Below are 18,296 nucleotides of genomic sequence, written 5' to 3' on the forward strand. Positions count from 1 at the left end.
AAGACTAGTTTTATTGTAACACTATCTCCATCAGTTTCCACTCGAAGCAATTTGAATTCCAATATCAAGATATTTGTTTCAACCCAGATTATTTTTGTTCTGTGTAATCATTTTTACATTGTGCGCATCAAATTGAACCTGTTTTCTTATATAACAGTTGAGCTTTTACACAATTTATAGAATACTGACAAACTTAATAATGTTGAAACTGTTTTTATTAATGGTATGGAAATTTTTACTGGCGCCTCAGACTCGCCATTCGAGTGCAAAGGGTTAATTTGATTGACCCATACTCATTTGAAAGTGTCTAGCTGTGAATAGCTTAATATTGATAAATGTTAGGTTAGAAATTAAAGAGAAACAAATTAAACCAGACATTGTCCCGCCTGTCACAAGTGCATTTATCACTGCGAATCTTCATACAAAATAAAAATGGTCTATGTTGATTCTAACGAGCAAAAGCTAAACGACATTTCTTCCCCTAAGTGAATAACATACACACTCTGTAATGAACACTCTTCAAAATTCAATAAAAACAAAAAATTACCTGTAGGATCAATCGAGTGAGACGACACCGGCAGTCCAAATGCTCCAGCCACTGTACTCAGGACCTCCTCTCTGCAGAAACGTCGCGATGCAGCACCAGAGAAATCCAGGAAACGGAAAGCAAACGTTCTCGGCCCGAGTCACAAACATTCGGTCACCTCATCGTTCGCGTTCAGTCGCTAGAATACGACGACATTGCAGTAGCGTAGGATGACCACGCGGTATCGAGACGTATCGCGAGAGCGCGTCGAGCGTTCCACGTGACACGGCCGCATCCGCGGATGCGGGTGCATCCGGAGAGCCCGACGAAACTCATCGACGGATTCATCCAACTCGCGATACCGGCCGGCTGGTTCCGTTTCCCATTTCGTGACACTCGTGGCACTCGTTCTTCATACGCTACACACGCACACTCCACGCATGCACGCCGCTCCGATGCACCGCCGCTGGAGAACCTCGGAGGAGACTGGACTCGCCGAGACTGAGACAGAGAGAGTGCCAGAGGGAGCAACGGAGGGGGATGGAATTACAGCGAGTGGGAGGGTGAGAGAGAGGAACGGCGTCAGTCGGAGAGAGAGGGAGGAACGACTACGTCAGAGAGAGATGGGTGGAGAGAAGGGTGAGAGAATGGAACTAGAACGAAAATTTAGAGAGAAGGGCTAGAGCGAAGGGTGAGAGCAAAGGGTGACAAAGAAGGATGCGAACAAAAATTTAGAAACAAAGATTAGAAGATTAAGAGCAGAGAAAAGAGACAGAGAGCATGGGGAAGTAACAGATCGGAGGGAAGAAAGGGTGAGAATTAAAATTTAAAGAGAAGGGCTAGAGCGTAGGGTGATAAAGAAGGATGCGAACAAAAATTTAGAAACGAAGATTAGAAGATTAAGAGCAGAGAAAATAGACAGAGAGCATAGGGAAGTAACAGATCGGAGGGAAGAAAGGGTGAGAATTAAAATTTAAAGAGAAGGGCTAGAGCGTAGGGTTAAAAGAGGGATGCGAACGAAGATTCGGAAACAAGGATTAGAAGATTAAGAGCAGAGAGAAGTAGCAGATCAGAGGGGAGAAAGCATGTGCAGAGAGAGTGTAAACAGAGAGTAGACGGAGAGTAAACAGAGAGAAGGAAGGGAGAGCAGACAAAACAAGATCAGAGCGAAGATTAAGAACAGAGAGGAAAGGGAGAGCTTAGAGAAGAGTGAAAAATTAAGGATGAGGGGAAAGGATAAGAGGGGGCAGGCTTCGTCGAGGAGGAGGGGGTTGAAAGTGGTGAATAAGGTGAATAAGGGGGAAGAAAACGGAGGACCGCGTTAAGAGGGAGCGTTAAGAGAGACCGATGAGAGAAATGCTGCCGTGGTGGAGACCGCGATCCAACTGCGCCCGCGCTTAGCCAGATATCAGCCCCTGACTCTTGCACCGACGTCACCCACACCATGAATGCCACGCGGCGCTACAGCGCCGGGGTTCCACCGCCCTCGCCAGTAGCTCTGCCAACCAGTGCTCAACCATAGTTACTTCAACTGATCCGAGAACGTAATGGTAAAATTCAATTTAGTTTTTTGTGTTCTCGCAAAAGAGTCCGACTTCGTTTCTCGACGTTTTTCGAAAATTCACCGTGCCGGGAAAACACGACTCTCGGAATCGGCGCATCGAAATGTACAGGGCGTCCCAGGACGATTGGTACAAGTGGTCACGAGGTGATTTACAAAAGTAAGTGAAAAGAAACGAGTAACACTTTCTTCCTGTTGACGCGCTTCGTGTGTCCTAGCAAGAAGTAGAATTGGTTGGCCATGATCAGACGCGTCAGCCTATCGTGCTCAATTTTCTCGATAACGAAGCATCAACTGAAAGATTGTTATTCGTCCTTTTCCCCTCTTTTTACCGACCATTCTGATACACCCTGTATAAAAATCACCGTCTGTCAAATCGAAAGCTTGCCAACCCGAATTGCTCCATAACTTTGTCCATTTAAAACGGTAGTGTCTTACAATTCTTTTCCAAGTGGAAATGTACTATTTTTTATTAAATTAAAAGTTTCATGTAACTCCCTTCAACTCATGTCGAAAACCAAACTTTAAGATTGACTTGGACAATAATCTTGCAATTTGACAACAAAAATATTAAAGAACTTTTGGAAAGAGATTGAAAATTAATCATTTTCATTTTTGTAATTTCGCCGACCAGTATAAACGGCGAATGAACATTCTGCAAATAATTGCGAACGACTGTAAAAAGTATCGAATGACCGGAACGAAAGAATAACCGAGTAACGATTAACGACATATACACTGGTAATTCCCATTGAAATAAAATTATATTGGAATGCTGCTGGCAGCACTGCCGGCTGTTTTACTACTACGTACCAAGTTGCTAGTAGTACTGTCGGGGTTGAACGCCGGCGACGGCAGTCCCGCTAACGGCAGTCGATAGCGGTTGTATTATTATTGCGATGATCGACGGTTCGACCATTATAAGCGACATCGTATCCGTTGCCTGTTAAATTCGATAACGCGATTGCTGCTTGTTGCTATCACGCGTCCCCCGTACCCATACACCCGTATAACCGTGGCTGCGCTCGATATATGGCATACGATCCCACTGACCAAGATTCCGAATGCTAACTGCCGTGATAACAACCACGCCGATCATCTCCCGTCGTTCAGACACATAAAACGATGTTGCAACATTTTTTACAGATCCAGTTGTTTGCGAATGTTTTTAGAGACCCAGGTGTTAGCGAATTTTTATTGTCGCGAGGGTATTTTCGGCAGAGTAGCTGAGGTTTTTGTTGCTACGACCGCGATAAAACTGCTTTAACCCTTTGTCCTACGAGCTTTTTTACGGCCACAGTGATTACAACTTGTTTATCGTTTACGGTTCACCACAAGAGAGTGAGGAAATTGTCGTTTATCGGACCTTTGTCCTTCTTTTGAGCGCTCGAATATCCGCGATGGAAAAAATTTAATTTCTGCAGAGAAGAAATGAATGGGAGACGCATATGTCTGGAACGTTCATTTGGTAAATTGTTTGGTATTAACAATATACAGCGTGTGTTTTTTGTAATTATTTCTTAGCGAAGTCATTACCAGAAAATTTTAGATGAATTTTATTCAGACTTCCATCAATGTGATTGTCGCGTGCAATTTTTTCATACGAGCGGAAACATGAACACATTGATAATGGCATTACGCGAAGTTGTAAAAATCGAAATAGCAAATGGTCGCACTCTTTGTTGATGCTGGAGAAAAGTGAAAAATTAATGGGGGATGTCAATTTTGTAATCGAAAAACGTGAACGAGCAACAAATTCAATTTCTGAATATGTTGAAAACTACGATAAAACTTGATCAAAAATAAATAGTGCAATTTGAAAAATCTGGTCTTGACTTTTCATTGTATTTATAAACCATTGAAAATCGATTGAGTTTCTGTTTGCCAGACTTTTGGAGGAGTCGAAAAATTGTGAGGATTACATTTTTACACTAGAACTACCGAGCACTAATCGCAATTAGCATACATTGCCTTATATTAATGACAAAATTGCATTTATTTAGATTTCGTTCGAGTTTTGTTTAAATACGTGCTTCAGTGAAGAAGTTCACTAAAAAAATTTCTCAGAAAAACGTATTTATAATTTTAATATTTCTAAAAGAACAAATCTGGAACCAGTCATTTTGTCCCATTTGGTAGTTCCACCCTGTACACTAAAATCCCAACAAAAACATCCTGTAAACAGGAGCCAAGTTCCTATGGCCGTAAAACAGTTGTGAGATCAAACAAAATACGGCCAAGTTCGTTAGCTTAGAAATACCTCTTGCAATACTGAAAAAAGCGTTTGTAAAAATTAGTTTAAAAGAACGCTATTTAATTTTTAAAGAGTTACATAGAGGGCTAAATTATTCAAACTTGGCCGCTACGAGAACGTGGCTGGTGCACTACCCCGTACACCTAGATTAATTTGCCCTTAATTTAGTGTCTGTAAGCAAATTAAGTTCTCGAACTCAAAAAATGCTTGAAATTTTGTCGCTATTTAACGTTAATAATTTTCGAAGCAGCAACATCCGACGATGCTTGCGGACCTGTTCCGAGCCGGAACATCCATCGTCTTCGACATCACCGTAGATTCGAGAGCAAGGGCTAGGGTGGTTGCTAAAAGATCTCCGTCGTCGTTAGGGGCGTCTATTAAATCCTTTTCTCTGCTGATTTACCTCGGTTGTCGTAAGCCGTGTTATAGGCCCGGAGAACTTTCTGCCGAGCAACTTCCAAGTATAAATAAATTGGTTAAAAGCTTCTGCCGTATTAGCTGGGAGTTTATTAAGTTAATGTTATCTCTTCGGCTCTTAATATCGCGCTCCGACGAAAAGTATGACTTTATTAGCCCTGGCCGGGGCGATGTTCTTGTATTTATAACAGAACGCGGGGCCCGGCAGCCAGCCCTGTGGTAGTTGAATGTCATAATAATTCCTCGTGCGTTCCGTTCTACGTGCGCCGAAAGTAGGCCATCTCTTTAATAATTCCTTAAAACGGGGCTCATTACTTTGCGATGACCTCGTTTAACCGGTGAAAGATATTTCATAGGGCCCTTCCTACACGCTTGTCTCTTCTCACATACATTTCAGAGGAATTCTACCAACCGCTGTCCTTCGCGGGCACCTGTCTTCTACAAAAATCATGTTCATTGTGCTCCTTTGATCTGTTAACTCCGTACCTCGATCTTAGAAAATTACTGCATATTTCACGGGATTCTTTCACCGAAGTTTTAATAATTTACTTTTAATATCATGTGTTGCAATTTAATTCGGCTCCATTTCCAACGGGATTTATTAGGACGACGACTCTCGAAAATTAATTTTCACCGCGTTCGTATCAGTGACAGAATCGGTGCAGTTAATATACGTAATATATTTAATTAAGTACGACGGCGAACGCGCGCAGAATTCAGTGATCAAACAACAAGATACAATCAACGATACCACGACGACAAACTTCATATTGGACATACACATACGTTACGATATTCATTAACTCCCATCGCATAGGTCGCTGGAGCCGAAATGAATTTTTACTGTGACCTATTCGGACGACTGGTTTCGAAATTAATTTGCTCTGTGACGTAGTGGGGACAGATTGGTCATTCATGACAATGGCGGGTCTGGAGATGAATTTTTACCGCGATTTATTCATTTAGGGTTTATTCAATAGGACGATTGGTTCAGAGATCCATTTTTGACTGCAATCTATTAGAAAGACTGCTTCAGAAATTAATTTTCGCTGTGATGTATTGGGAACTAACACATTGGTGTAATATTGATTGTACAATTTGTTAACATCACAGGCTTGCACATTTTTCTGTAATCTATTCGGACGACTGGAGAAGAAATGAATTTTTACCGCGATTTTTTTAGGACTCCATTTCGACCGTGATTCGAAGATTTCCAAAGGGCGAACTTGTTTGCGCGAACTTCTCGCGAGTTACGGATGCGAGTCGCGTCGAGTTCAGCTTTGTAAGTAGAACGATCGCGTGGAGTAGAACGGTTTAAACGTCGTGTCTTTGGACGAAAGTCAAAGTCGCGACCGAGAAAAGTGCTCGTAGAGCCCGGGGTAACGCGGCAATAAACTTTACGGGGGAACGCGTTACTAAAATCACGATGGCGGCGCATGTCTAGTGGTGTGCGCGGCTTGTTACGCCAGGAAAACGCGGCCGAACAATAACAATGGCGACGACCGACGATGTGGATCGAGAATTACCTTGTGTAATACCGCGTGACACCGAGCTTGCGGCTTCCGCGATCTTCCTCAAAGTGGCTGCGATAGCTACAACGATATCAGGACCATCCGATTCTACCGGGACAGTCGATAAGTGTCTACCAAACGGCCAGGTTGTTCCATGGTACAACACCGTTCCTATTGAAAACGATAAAACGTGGTCGGGAGAGGACTTCGCGAAGCTACGTTACGTCGCATCCGCACGTGTCCTACAGATATCGTTACCGAAACTTTCCTCCCTCTTTCTTCTTTTTATTTAAGACGAACAACCGCTTCGACCCAGCTCGGTGGCTCTTCTGATACCACGTTACGATCGTTCTTGTTTTTTATCGCTCGATATTTCAGCTACCTGCGGCTACTAAGCTTTAGGGGATTTTCGTGTAATGGGTTCGAAAAATTGATTCCTCCTTTATTGTGCGAATCGAAAAAACGACACTATGTGTTCTCGAGATTTATAACAAAAATGAACAGGTGAAACTAGAAATAACAAATAGAATATAGTAGACCCGGTACCACGCTTCTCGAAAATGGGAGACGGAATTATTTATCCGGATTTATAAATTAATTTTAACGTTAACGTTGACCACACCGAATTTGGGTAGAGTCTGTAGAGTGCAAGAATGGCGAGAGAATATTTTCGGTATCAGCTTAACTTTTCAGCTCTGCTTTCGTCAAGTGTAAATTATTTTCATGTTATCGAATTTTTGCGGCTGTGATCGAAATTATTTAAAAAGGAAACACATTTTTATCTAGCTCACATTTAGTCACTAACCAAACCAGTGAATTGTAATAAATAACAGTAAAAATGAATTTCTACTCCAATCATGCTAATAAACCACAGGAAAAATGATATCGATCTGTTGAATCCTAATAAACCACGGCTAAAATTAATCCATGAACCAATTACCCCAATAAATCACAGTAAAAAATCGTTTCTACTGCAGCCACATCAGTTATCCTAATTAAACTATGCATTTTAAAAATGCGTGAGTTATTTAAGCGTTTAAGAGACGTATGTTTTACATACTCCAGAATAAGTTGCTCATAAAATTGTATTACAATAATAATGCAAAATAAATTGCTGATCTTCAAGCAAAATAAAACTTTCCCATCTGAAGAGCAATGAATTGTATGTTCAATGGGATGAAAATAATGACAGCATATTTAAACTCCTCTAAATTGCAGCTACTCTGTATCGTAGAAGATGGATCGCAGTTCGAACATCTGATGTAACTCGATTTACATTGTAAGAAATAATTTTTCATTAACATTTCGTTTGCATAAAATTTCCGAGTTTGAGGTCATTTCAAGGTCTAAATTCGTCTCGACGTCAGAAACAATCCTATGATGTCCAAAACATATGGTGCCATTTAAAAAAAAGTCAAGGTGACCTTTACTTTTTTACATAAATAGCATTTTCTCAGATTTAAGAATATGCGAACATGTAGCTCACCAAGTACTGAGAAACTTTTGTCTAAAACAGTTTTTAATTACACTAACGGATATGCCTACAAAATGGTGACATAACTTAACGGACCCTGTATACGACTTATGCTACTTTCGTGATTATCGACAGGATTCTTACGGTGTCTCGTGACTATGTAGACTGGCACAACAGTAGAGAAGGTTTCAGGCAATGGTCCACGAATGAAAATCGAGGCCGGGTAATCTCTGAATGCGACAATGATCGATAACCGCGAGAAATGTGTACTCTTTCGGGCCGCTTCACGGCATTTATGAAATATTCCATCGAATGGCGCCATTACGGAGTTTAACTCTCGACGTCACCAAATTACTCGGTTCCCTAAAAACCCGGCGAAATTATTCGGCCTATAATTCACGCCGATGCTTTGGCCCCGCTGCTCTCGTCCCTTTATTTCGCGCAGCTGTTCTCCGGTATTGTTCGAACGTAACGCTTTCAAATTTGTCAAGCAACTATTAATTCATGCCAACTTCGCCCGGAGAATTCGTCAAAGATAAACAAAGCCCCCCTGTGCGGCAGTATTTGCACTTTTGTGTTAAATGTGTATCATCGCCCGGCGAATATTCGAAGCAATAATGATGATAACGCGAATGCAATAATACCTGTTTTAATGATCGCGACGTTCCGTGGCGTTTATTATTAAGGGTGACTGCGGATGTTTATGCAAAACAAAAATTGGTGTTTTAAAAATTGGTTTTATCCCTTAACGACTTTGTTGCATTAAAAGCAACATCACATTTGTGAATTTTTTAAATCGTTTACTGCTTTATATTTCGCCCAAACAATTTCTTCACAAATGCATAAAGATCCACAGTCTAGTGATAAAATAGTGATAATGAATTAAATTTACTAAAAATTAGACTACGAGTGAAATAATCCCGGAAGCAAATAGTATTTCATTTAATGTTTAAATTTAATTAATTTTTTTCCATAAAACGACGCATGTATAAGAGAGAGAAAATAATTAGCACTTGGTATAGAATGAAGATTACATTTTATTCGAGTAGTTCTTGCATCAAAGAATTTAATTGCGAAGCCACGTAAAATTGATAAGCGTCGAGGTGGAAATTGTGAGGCAAATTAAATACCAAAAAGCCATGTAGAATGGAGAACGAACAATTTGGCGTGGTTTACCCGAACCATTTTACTAAATTGTCCCACGGTGTTCGACGCGTTAATTTCTAACAGAGAACTGCGCCCGACTCGAATGTAATTTGGAGCTTCCACGACGTCGACCTATCGGAAGTCCATTTGGCGGCGTCTTGCGGGGCATTCGATCGTTGGCCGACTCTCGTGTTACAAGCAAACAATATTTCCGCTATTTTTACGCATTAGCAGACACAAAGGATCGCCTTTCTGCCGGATGAATCGATCCGTGGGTGTCCGATCGGTCGATAGACACTTTTTACGATTTTCGTCGGATGCAACACTTCGGTTTATTTATTTAATTGAATAACAATTAATTTTTTTATGCGATTTATTCAACGTTTTTCGAGGCTTCTTTCGCGAAGACTTCTACTTCGTAATATGAAACGCAATCAAATTGCAATTTGAAATCGAATATAAATGAGATCGAATTAAATTTCAATTATAAGAAGAAGCTGTGCAATGAATTTAAATTGAAAATCAAGATTAACTGCATATTGAATTCAATCGAAATTCATACGAAATCAAAATTAATTCAAGCACACAACTAGTAAAATTGTATGGCTCCAAAAATATCATACATTTTAATAATTAGTGTTTTCTATTTTGCTTTTTTATCGAGACATAAATTCGTAACGAGCCTCAAATGAAAGAATTTATTGTATATTTTCGACTTATTTTCTCATGTAGAATCGCCCCCTCCACGGTTGTCCCAATCCTGGGACACCCTGTAGACACAGTTTACGGAACTTTAAAGTCGTTTTTGAAGAGAACGGTTGATCACACTTTTGTTCCTCCTGAGGAGTACTAAACGATGTGATAGAAAAACAATTTGACATCTCCACCGATCCAAAGTTGTACAATCACCTTTGTTACACCCTGTATAAAAATCTGTGAAACTTGAACAAGTATGATTGGAATCGAAGAGGCTTGGCAGCTGGTCCCAGTGATTCATCAAAGATGCCGAGTGACGTTCGGTTTAAGATAGTTTGCGAACATGATGCGACAACAATTAAGCGCATTAGCAGGTGGTGGGCCATCGTCGGAAAGAGCAGGTAGAAAGTTTTGTCGGCGACAGGACGCGGCGCGGCGCGAAACGTTTAGAAGCGTTGCAACGCGTTGGCGGCTGACGGGGAATTAACAGCCAGTCTTCGCGAGACTAACTACCGTTTTCTTAGGTGGGCCAGCAACTTGCCACGATCGAGGATCACAACTCGGCAGCCTGTTAGCGCTCTTATCTAAGAAAGGGACACGACGTGCCCGTGTCCGTGACTCGACTATCCGAGAGTTTAACCCGGCGGTTAGGGGACGAGCCGTAAAATTTCCCAGGTGCTGAGTTACCTGCTCGCAGTTTAACGCCTCGCGCTGCTTCGCTCTGGTCGCACAGGTCGCATCGGATAGAATCGCTCTATGGCTGCACAGTCGCAGACGTTCCCGAATCCATAAGAAGCAATCTCATCTCCCTAGTCATCCAATAATTTCCCTGCTTCTCGGCTGCTCGATCAACCTCGTTCCCCTTCCCCTTCTCCGCACTTTACCTTTTTATCATACAATCAATCTTTTTCCCGCCGCACTATTGCCAATCACTTTCCCAGCCGCTGCAATTCCGCGATCGCCTTTTGTACTTCGACATGCACAGGATTTCCAATCTCGATCTTCAACATCTTCAAGGATACCAGCATATCAGGCCAGTCAGGAAGCTGTTAAATTTATTTGGCTGATTTGCATCCCATCTTAATTCACATGGACATGTTAACTTTTCTCAACGCTTTTGCAATTATTTTCATGCCTGATAAATTAGAATCAAGACATTAAAATTCGTGCAATTTGTTTCTAGGAAGTTCGTCCCTGACGAGGATAACATACAAATAAATAAAAATCAAAATTGGAAGTACTGGAAAACGTAAGATATAAAAGAATAAATAAAATCGTCTTGAAGCGAGTGAATTTAAACGAACGTGGATGTCTAGTGCATGCGAGTAAAATTGAAAGAGCGAGCGTATATGTGATCAATGTAAGCTGAAGAGTTGTTTATTATCCTGTATCCGGAGTAGTATAGCCGGCTCGTTGAAAAGAGCAAGGAACCATGAAGCAAAGTGGGCCCTAACGAGCCGCGGTTACCGTTCGTTTCATCGGTTTACTCCGAAAATCATGCAAAACTATCGTTCATCCGAGGCTCATTAGCATTTAGAGTGGCCGGGGATTTATTCTGCGTCTGCGACTGCCGGATCACGACACGGTATGCATAGAATTATCTTCGAGCACCTGGACAATAGTGACCTAATCCATTCGCAAAGAAAACGAGCTGCTTTCCTGTCTGCTCCCCCGGATACCATCATTCCTCTTCCGACTTTTACCTCTTTCTCTCTTATCCTCTCTCTCTCTCTCTCTCTCCCCCTCCTTGCCGCGCGACTCCCATCTTTCATTTTCATTTTCATTTTCATTTTTATGCGGCACGTTGCCAACCAGTAACGAGAAAATAAGAAATCCGAGAGCAACACCGAGCTGCCCGAACCAACGCCCTCACGGCTCGATATTTACTCCTTATTCAGAACGTGTACCCGGATTATTCTTAACGACCGTCTACCCGTCTCGATTAGTTTTCCGAAAAGTTGAACCTCGAGCAGGCGTACGTAATGCTTTGAACCTTAAATATTGGACTTCAAAGAATTGAAGCTTGAGCCTTAAACCTCATCAGAATTGAACCGTAAGTCTTAAACCTCGTAGAATTGAACCTTAAGTTTTAAAGCTCATAGAATTGAACCTGAGCCCTAAACTTCAAACAAATGAATCTTGAGTCTTAATTTCGTAGAATCGAACCTAATTGTAAGTCTTCAACCTCATAGAATTGAACGTGAGCCCTAAACCTCATACAATTGAACCTTGACTCTTAAACCTCGTAGAATTGAACCTTAAGTTTTAAACCTCAAACAATTGAACCTTGGGTCTTAAACCTCGTAGAATTGAACCTTAAGTCCTAAATTATAGAATTGAACCTGAGCCCTACACCTCAAACAATTGAACCTCGAATCTTAAACCTCGTAGAATTGAATCTTAAGTTTTAAACCTCATAGAATTGAACATGAGCCCTTCACCTCAAACAATTAAATCTTGAGTCTTAAACCTCATAGAATTGAACCTTGAGTCTTGAACCTCAAACGGTATAACCTTGAGCCTTGTACCTCAACCGGTTCAAGATTGAACCATGAACGACGAGGTTACGGGTTTGCCATCCAAATTGTCAATGTACAAAAGTCGTTCCATAAAGATCTACAGTCTAGTTATGAGAGACCTCATAATACCGTTACAGATTGAACAAAGTTCACGAGGAGTTAAACTAGTTGCACCCAATGATCCGCACTCTACAATTTCGGGTTGAGTTTATTGGTCGAGCTCAAACTTCAGCGAATCGAATAAGCCGTGAAACCGGGAAGAATGAAAAAATACTTGGCGTTCCAAGACTTTATGAAGCTGTCAGAAACGCGCGGCGAGCACCGAGTGGCCCTGAGATATCGGCAGCTCTGAAACGGGATCGGTGTAATGGTACACGAATTTTCAAGTGGACCGATACCGGGTGCAAAAAGGGCGGTGTACCTATAGTGTTCTAGTACGTGTACACGAGAGGAGCAGGCATCTCCGCCCGCGTGGCATTAAATTTTCCACGGGCTATGGTTCTTTTACGAAGCTCGTGCATCCGGAACGCCTTTGACGGTCCAAATCTGTTGCAAAATTGGAGCACGGCTTCCTTAAAATGCTTATCAAATTTTTAAGCCTTGGCACTAAAACGCCCGGATGCCGGAAATATGCTCGTCAATCCACTCCGGGGCCTGTCGATAAGACCACCTACTCGCGCCGATCATTCGTGGTGACTTTACCAATACAATACTAACTTTTCAGCAGCTGTGGCGCGATTATACAGTGTTCAACTGTTTATATTCAATTTTCCAATGGAGACTGGAGTGAAAAAGTATTTCTAAATTTTTCCAATGTTTTACACCTATTCATTTTGTTCATAAATGCGTAAATCCACTGTCTACTAATGTTGTACCAGAGATTGAATGAACTGCCGTTAAATTGCCCAATTTTACCATTAAAATAAGCAACTTCTAGTGTGTTCAATATCCAAAACGTCGAATTTGTTTGTAACTTAAACGAAGCGAAATTATCTCACCGGTAGAGCCATCTCACCGCAAAGAACGACTATACCGTATAAGATAGGTTATCACAGCGTGATGCGCGCTATAAATTTTACGGACGAAAGTAAATTTGGTCGATCGGCTCGGCTCGAAGTAATCGAAGAGAGGGCTTCGAAAATTACTTCCGCGCAGGAAGCTCTGATACGCCATCACGCAGCGCTCTAACTACTTCCTGCTGGCCGGAGAGTTGGGAAATCGAGGAAACCCGCCCCCTTTTATTCCAGGACGTGCAACGAGAACAAGAAAAACGACCGGTCATGTAACGAGCAATAATTATCCAAGGAAAGACGCCGGTAGCGTAACAGAATCGGCCAAATCCCTTTGTTCGACGTTTCGGCTTTCCGAATTCGACTCGCCGGATATTAGGCTCGACCACTAGTACGTGTCTCTTATGCAAAATCAAAATTGTTTGCATTCATTGCAGGTCCTAGGAAATAGAAGATTTATTCATTTATTCGTAAACGTTTTTAATCTTTCCGCTGTTTGAAATTACAGTTACCAATGTAGCACGAAGTAGACTGTGTAAACAAATGGGAAAGATGGGCTGGTGATAAAGTTGAGCCGCTGCTCCACTGACTCTTTCGAAACAGCGAAGCGGAGTGTCGACGAACAGAGGGAGTTCCAGATTTCTTTCCGAGAAGTTTCCGACCACGGGAACGCGACGCTCGACAGCCGGGAAGCAGAACGTCTTGCTGTATAGAAATGTCTGTTCGCGGATTTCGTCCTGGCACAATTATCTGCACGCTTCCCTTCGCCCGTGGCGAACAAAGGCTTGGAGTTTGCCCAGGGCTATCGTTTTCGTTCCGAAATTGTAGAAGGGTGACACGGAATCCGGCGAACAGTAGATCGGAATCATAGGTGATCCTTCTCTTGTGGCCACCAACTCGAGTGCCGGAAAAAAAGTATCGATATCGAAGAGCAGTAGGAGAGGCTGGGAGACGGAAGAAGATGAAACGGAAGGAAGACAAGCGGCGGAGAGAAGTACTCGAGAAAAGCTTTTCCCAACCCGTGGCGCTTCGTTTCTTAGCGAGTAGAAATCAAACGGAAAAAGTTCGATAGAGAAAGAAACAGAAAGGGGGGAGAGAGGGGAAGAGGAAGGAAGATATATAGGGAGAGAGGCTATTGTACAGCTTTGATGCAATTTGAAAGACTCATAACTGACGTTCAAAAGAGCAGCAAACGTCTGTGTGATACCGCTTGGCCATCGTCCAGCAGTCAGTCCAGTTAAACGAAGCGAATTGTCCGGTGGTCGGAGCCACCAGGAGAGACAGCCTCTCTCTCTCTTTTTCTCTTCTCCGGTTCTTTCGAGCCCCTCGGCCTTCTCGTTCTCTCTCTCTCTCGCAGATGAGATCCTCTTTCTATCTAGGAAGGTTCGCACGACCAAACACGAGTTCGCTTGCTTTTCTCTCGTTTCAGTTGGTCGCGAAGCTAGCTCGTCTCTCGTCTCGACTTACGGACAAACGTGGACGCTCTATTGGCCGAAAGCGACCGAAAGCAAATTGTCTAACAACCTAGCAAAGGTTGCGCCAACCCTTATCCCCTTTACACCACTTCGCTCATTCGACGCTTTCTTTCTGCGCTTCGCCCTCGCTCTCTCTCTCTCTCTGTCTCTCTCTCCTGCAGCGGACGCTCTCGCCGTCCTTCGATTGTTTCTCCCTGAAACTCGTTCAACCCGCTTTCCCTTTCTTTCAATTTGCTCGGACGCCTCCGAGCCGACACTTTTTCCTGATCTATTCCTGTTCTTCTTTAATCTTTGTCTCTCCGGTTGGAGAAACGTTCTTTTGTAAAACGTGTTGTTGAATTCCAAAGTACTTGTAGATCTAGCTACAGTAAAGATTTATCTTTAATTCATAGTCAGCTAGTACTATTGATAACATTGTTAATATTTTGTTTGTTCAAGTTACGATGAGAGATTTGTATATAGTTGATCTTTAACACATTTGAATGCCCAACTATCAGCCTTAAAAATTTTATAACATCTAAGTATTATAATTTATTTCTTACGCGCTAAAACTACGGAACCCATGCACCAAGACTGCCAAGAGCGAGCAAAAATAAAGAAGCCGCCAGTTTCTTGGTACAATCAGCTTTATTTGTCCTTTATCTCTGTTCCCTGCTTCGATACACTTGATTCAACCATTTTCTACGCTCTTGATCCCGTTCATCTTGTGCGATTTATCTGAGCCTGCAAAATCTTCTTCGGTGCACCTCGTGCAGCTTTAATCAATCGTTTCCACTGTTCCTTGATTTCAGGCTGGTAATAGAACAGTGCCGAGTACAAGTGTGATGTAACTTCCTTTCTGGGCTCATTTATCGTCGAAGTTATCTGCTAATAAGCCATTATTTCAATCCTCATCCACCTTCCATTTTCCCAATGTAATCTCCCCTTGATGTTAAATTGACACAACCCTGAAAAGATCAATATGCTGGAAGGATGAATAATCCGTTCGATTAATTCTTTCTTTGACAATAAAACGATTGTGTACCAATACGTTTAAACTAAAATTATTTACGTCGTGTTCGTAGTGCGAATGATAGAAATGAATTGATCAAACACAACATTTTAAAGACCTTGCAACGAAAATGCCCTTTCATTTCACTCGAAGCAAACAATAGATGGATGTGGCTTGAACCAAGGTCCCTTAAGTTTAATTAAAAGATGATGGAAAATGATTATTTTGTTCTCGAGAAGACGAAGAAACTTATTAAATTTTTAGTTTCCTGCAGGCTGATCGACAATTCGAAGCACAATGCGCGGTCCGCATTATCTCGTCGCGTCTAGTCGAGCGCCGAGTCTAGTCGGTTCGCGTCTGGTTGCAATTTAAGCGTGTAAACGCAGCTGCTTTGTATTTGCGGCCTGACCTCGTCGAGGCGGCCGATTATATCACGGCTCGTGGAAATCCCAGCATTCTTGGTGAACGCCATCTGTCGCCAAGCTTCTGCCAAGCTTCTCGCCTCCGTTCTCCCCGTTCTTCGTGCTCCGCAGGGCGCGAGAACTTACAGCTTTCGTTCAAAATGAATTGTCGTCGGGAACTACTACTTTCCTGCCGTTCGCGCGTTCCCGTCACTTAAGTATCTGTACCTTAGAACTCTCTTACTCTGCCCGGCACAATCCTCCGCATACTTGTGTCGTAGTGCGATTCAGTTTCGATTTTACTTCCCGGTAAAATTGCATCATTTCACTGCGTTTTATTGTATAAATACATCCGAACCTCTTCTGAGTAACTAATTTCTACAGTGATAAGAATTCAGACGATCCGTCTTGATAATTTTTATTTTGTACAATGAAATCCCGTATTAAACCCCTACGCGAATTTTTCGCTGCCTCGTACAATTACAAATTGATTTACAATCAAGCTACAAAATTATGCGCCGGGACCATAAAGTCTAACGACTACAATGTTACATCGAGAGCGGTCGTAGGAACTTTTAAGCACCGACATAAGGGTTAAGGAATGAAACAGGTTATGCGGGTCTTGGTTTTTGATAAAATTTATGTCTCAGTTTCTTCTGCGTGTTTACGACTCGGGAACGGCCGTGGGTAACTCCTGGTCGGTCGATCGCTCGCGGAAACTCCGAGGATTAAGTTTGAAACGATACTACACTCGGGCTGGGCGGGACTGTTCCCGTCAGCCAGCCCACGAGGAAATTAAGGAGAAGTTAAGAAAATCGGAAACCTGTAGAAAAGCGGCCGGAGGGCAACCGCAGTTTTCTTCTGTCCGCTACGCGAGTCACAGAGAGACCAGCCGCGCGGCTTGTTCGAAACGAAACTTGCGACTTCGCGACTCTCTCTTCTCTCCGCCTCCTCTCCCGCCATTCAAACTCCGAAAACTATGTAGAGTTACTTTCACCGGTTGGAGAGATCTCTAAATATCATATATAATTCAGTCGCGGGACTTTGCATTTGAACTGGCGTCGTTTATCGAATTAAAGCCGAATCGTTTTTTTTCCAGTTCGGTGCAGCATAACGAGTTTCGCTCGTCGCACGCGGCGCCATTTTATTTATTTAATGAGATGAACGAAACGCTCAATTAAAATCTGTTTCATTATTCGACGGGGCAAACGAGCGATACCGTCGCGAAACGTTTTTTTAAATGTCGAAGCTATGAGACCATAATCCCCCCAGCATTCTTTCCCAACTCGTTTTCGTATTCTGTGCACGTTTGTGCAAATACGGGTACGTTTAAATGGCCTCCTCATGGAATCGCAGTTTTCTTCGACTCCCACCACATCCTTGGAATCGTGGGTCTTTCTATTCCCATTGAAATCCTTGGAGTGACTCCTGTCACTGTCTGTACCTTTGAAAGACCATATATGATCTTATGAGAGAGAGTGCCCTTAGAAGATTAAAGATCCGCCAATTTTCTTAAAAATTTCTTGTTACCGTGGCCTAGGAGAGCTTTATAATCGCAGACCTTTGCAATTGCACAGTGAATTGTAGACTTGTGACCCTTTGCGACAACACGATGAAAGCCTTGGAATTGTTGCCCTCTCCCAACAATGTTCTACGAGGTTATAGCCCTTTGCAATCTTGCGAAGGAGCACTTAGAAGATTAAAATTCTATGAAGCGCTCTAATCCATGGAAGCGTGGCCCTTTACATTTTTAAAACCTTTGAGAGAATATCGTAGGTCGTTTGCATTTTCATAACCCTTAGAGGATTTAATGACCCTTCGACAGCCCCATAAAACCTTGAAAGGATTGGATATGGAAGGGATGATCACCTCTTCACGGAGACCCTTTGTATTCTTAAAGACCTTGGAGATACTATCCTTAAGGGACGTTCAAAGTAAATTAACCTTAAACACTCTCAGATGTCTAATAATCCAGTGACTACGGTGATTACGCCGCTGAGACGTCGTTTAGTTTGGAATTAATTCATGAGAAAAATCTACGGTCACTCCCCATCCTACTGGGCACCGGGGACGTCAGCTGTTTGACCTGAACATCGGATGACTAACCACAGCGCGAGGTACCCATTGACTATTCTACTGTAGGGTCACTTTCGATGTACCTAGAACAACTTTTACGGTGTGTACGTTTATCGGAAATAGTTGTACGGATGATCCCAGGACAATCCTTCAATGTAATTACTCTAGACCGTGGATCTTCATTTATGCAAAATAAAAATTGTTTACATCAACTGCAACATACAAGAACTGAATCCAAA

At 42.3% G+C, this 18,296-nt stretch overlaps 1 protein-coding gene and 1 long non-coding RNA gene across 3 annotated transcripts in view; one reads left to right on the forward strand and one right to left on the reverse strand.

The window, feature by feature from the left end:
- The window catches only part of LOC143215644 (zwei Ig domain protein zig-8), a 105,851-nt gene extending 105,162 nt beyond the window's left edge, over positions 1–689 (reverse strand). For both annotated transcript variants that reach the window (XR_013010407.1, XM_076437945.1), the window contains exon 1: positions 548–689. The gene's annotated coding sequence lies outside the window, so the exon portion shown is untranslated. The remainder of the gene's footprint in view (positions 1–547) is intronic.
- Positions 690–985: 296 nt separating this feature from the next.
- The window catches only part of LOC143215650 (uncharacterized), a 42,123-nt gene continuing 24,812 nt past the window's right edge, over positions 986–18,296 (forward strand). Inside the window, exon 1 of the long non-coding RNA XR_013010408.1 lies at positions 986–2,247. This is a non-coding gene — a long non-coding RNA (uncharacterized LOC143215650). The remainder of the gene's footprint in view (positions 2,248–18,296) is intronic.

The sequence above is a fragment of the Lasioglossum baleicum genome, chromosome 2 (genome assembly GCF_051020765.1).
Source record: "Lasioglossum baleicum chromosome 2, iyLasBale1, whole genome shotgun sequence".
Taxonomy (NCBI): Eukaryota; Metazoa; Arthropoda; class Insecta; order Hymenoptera; family Halictidae; genus Lasioglossum; species Lasioglossum baleicum.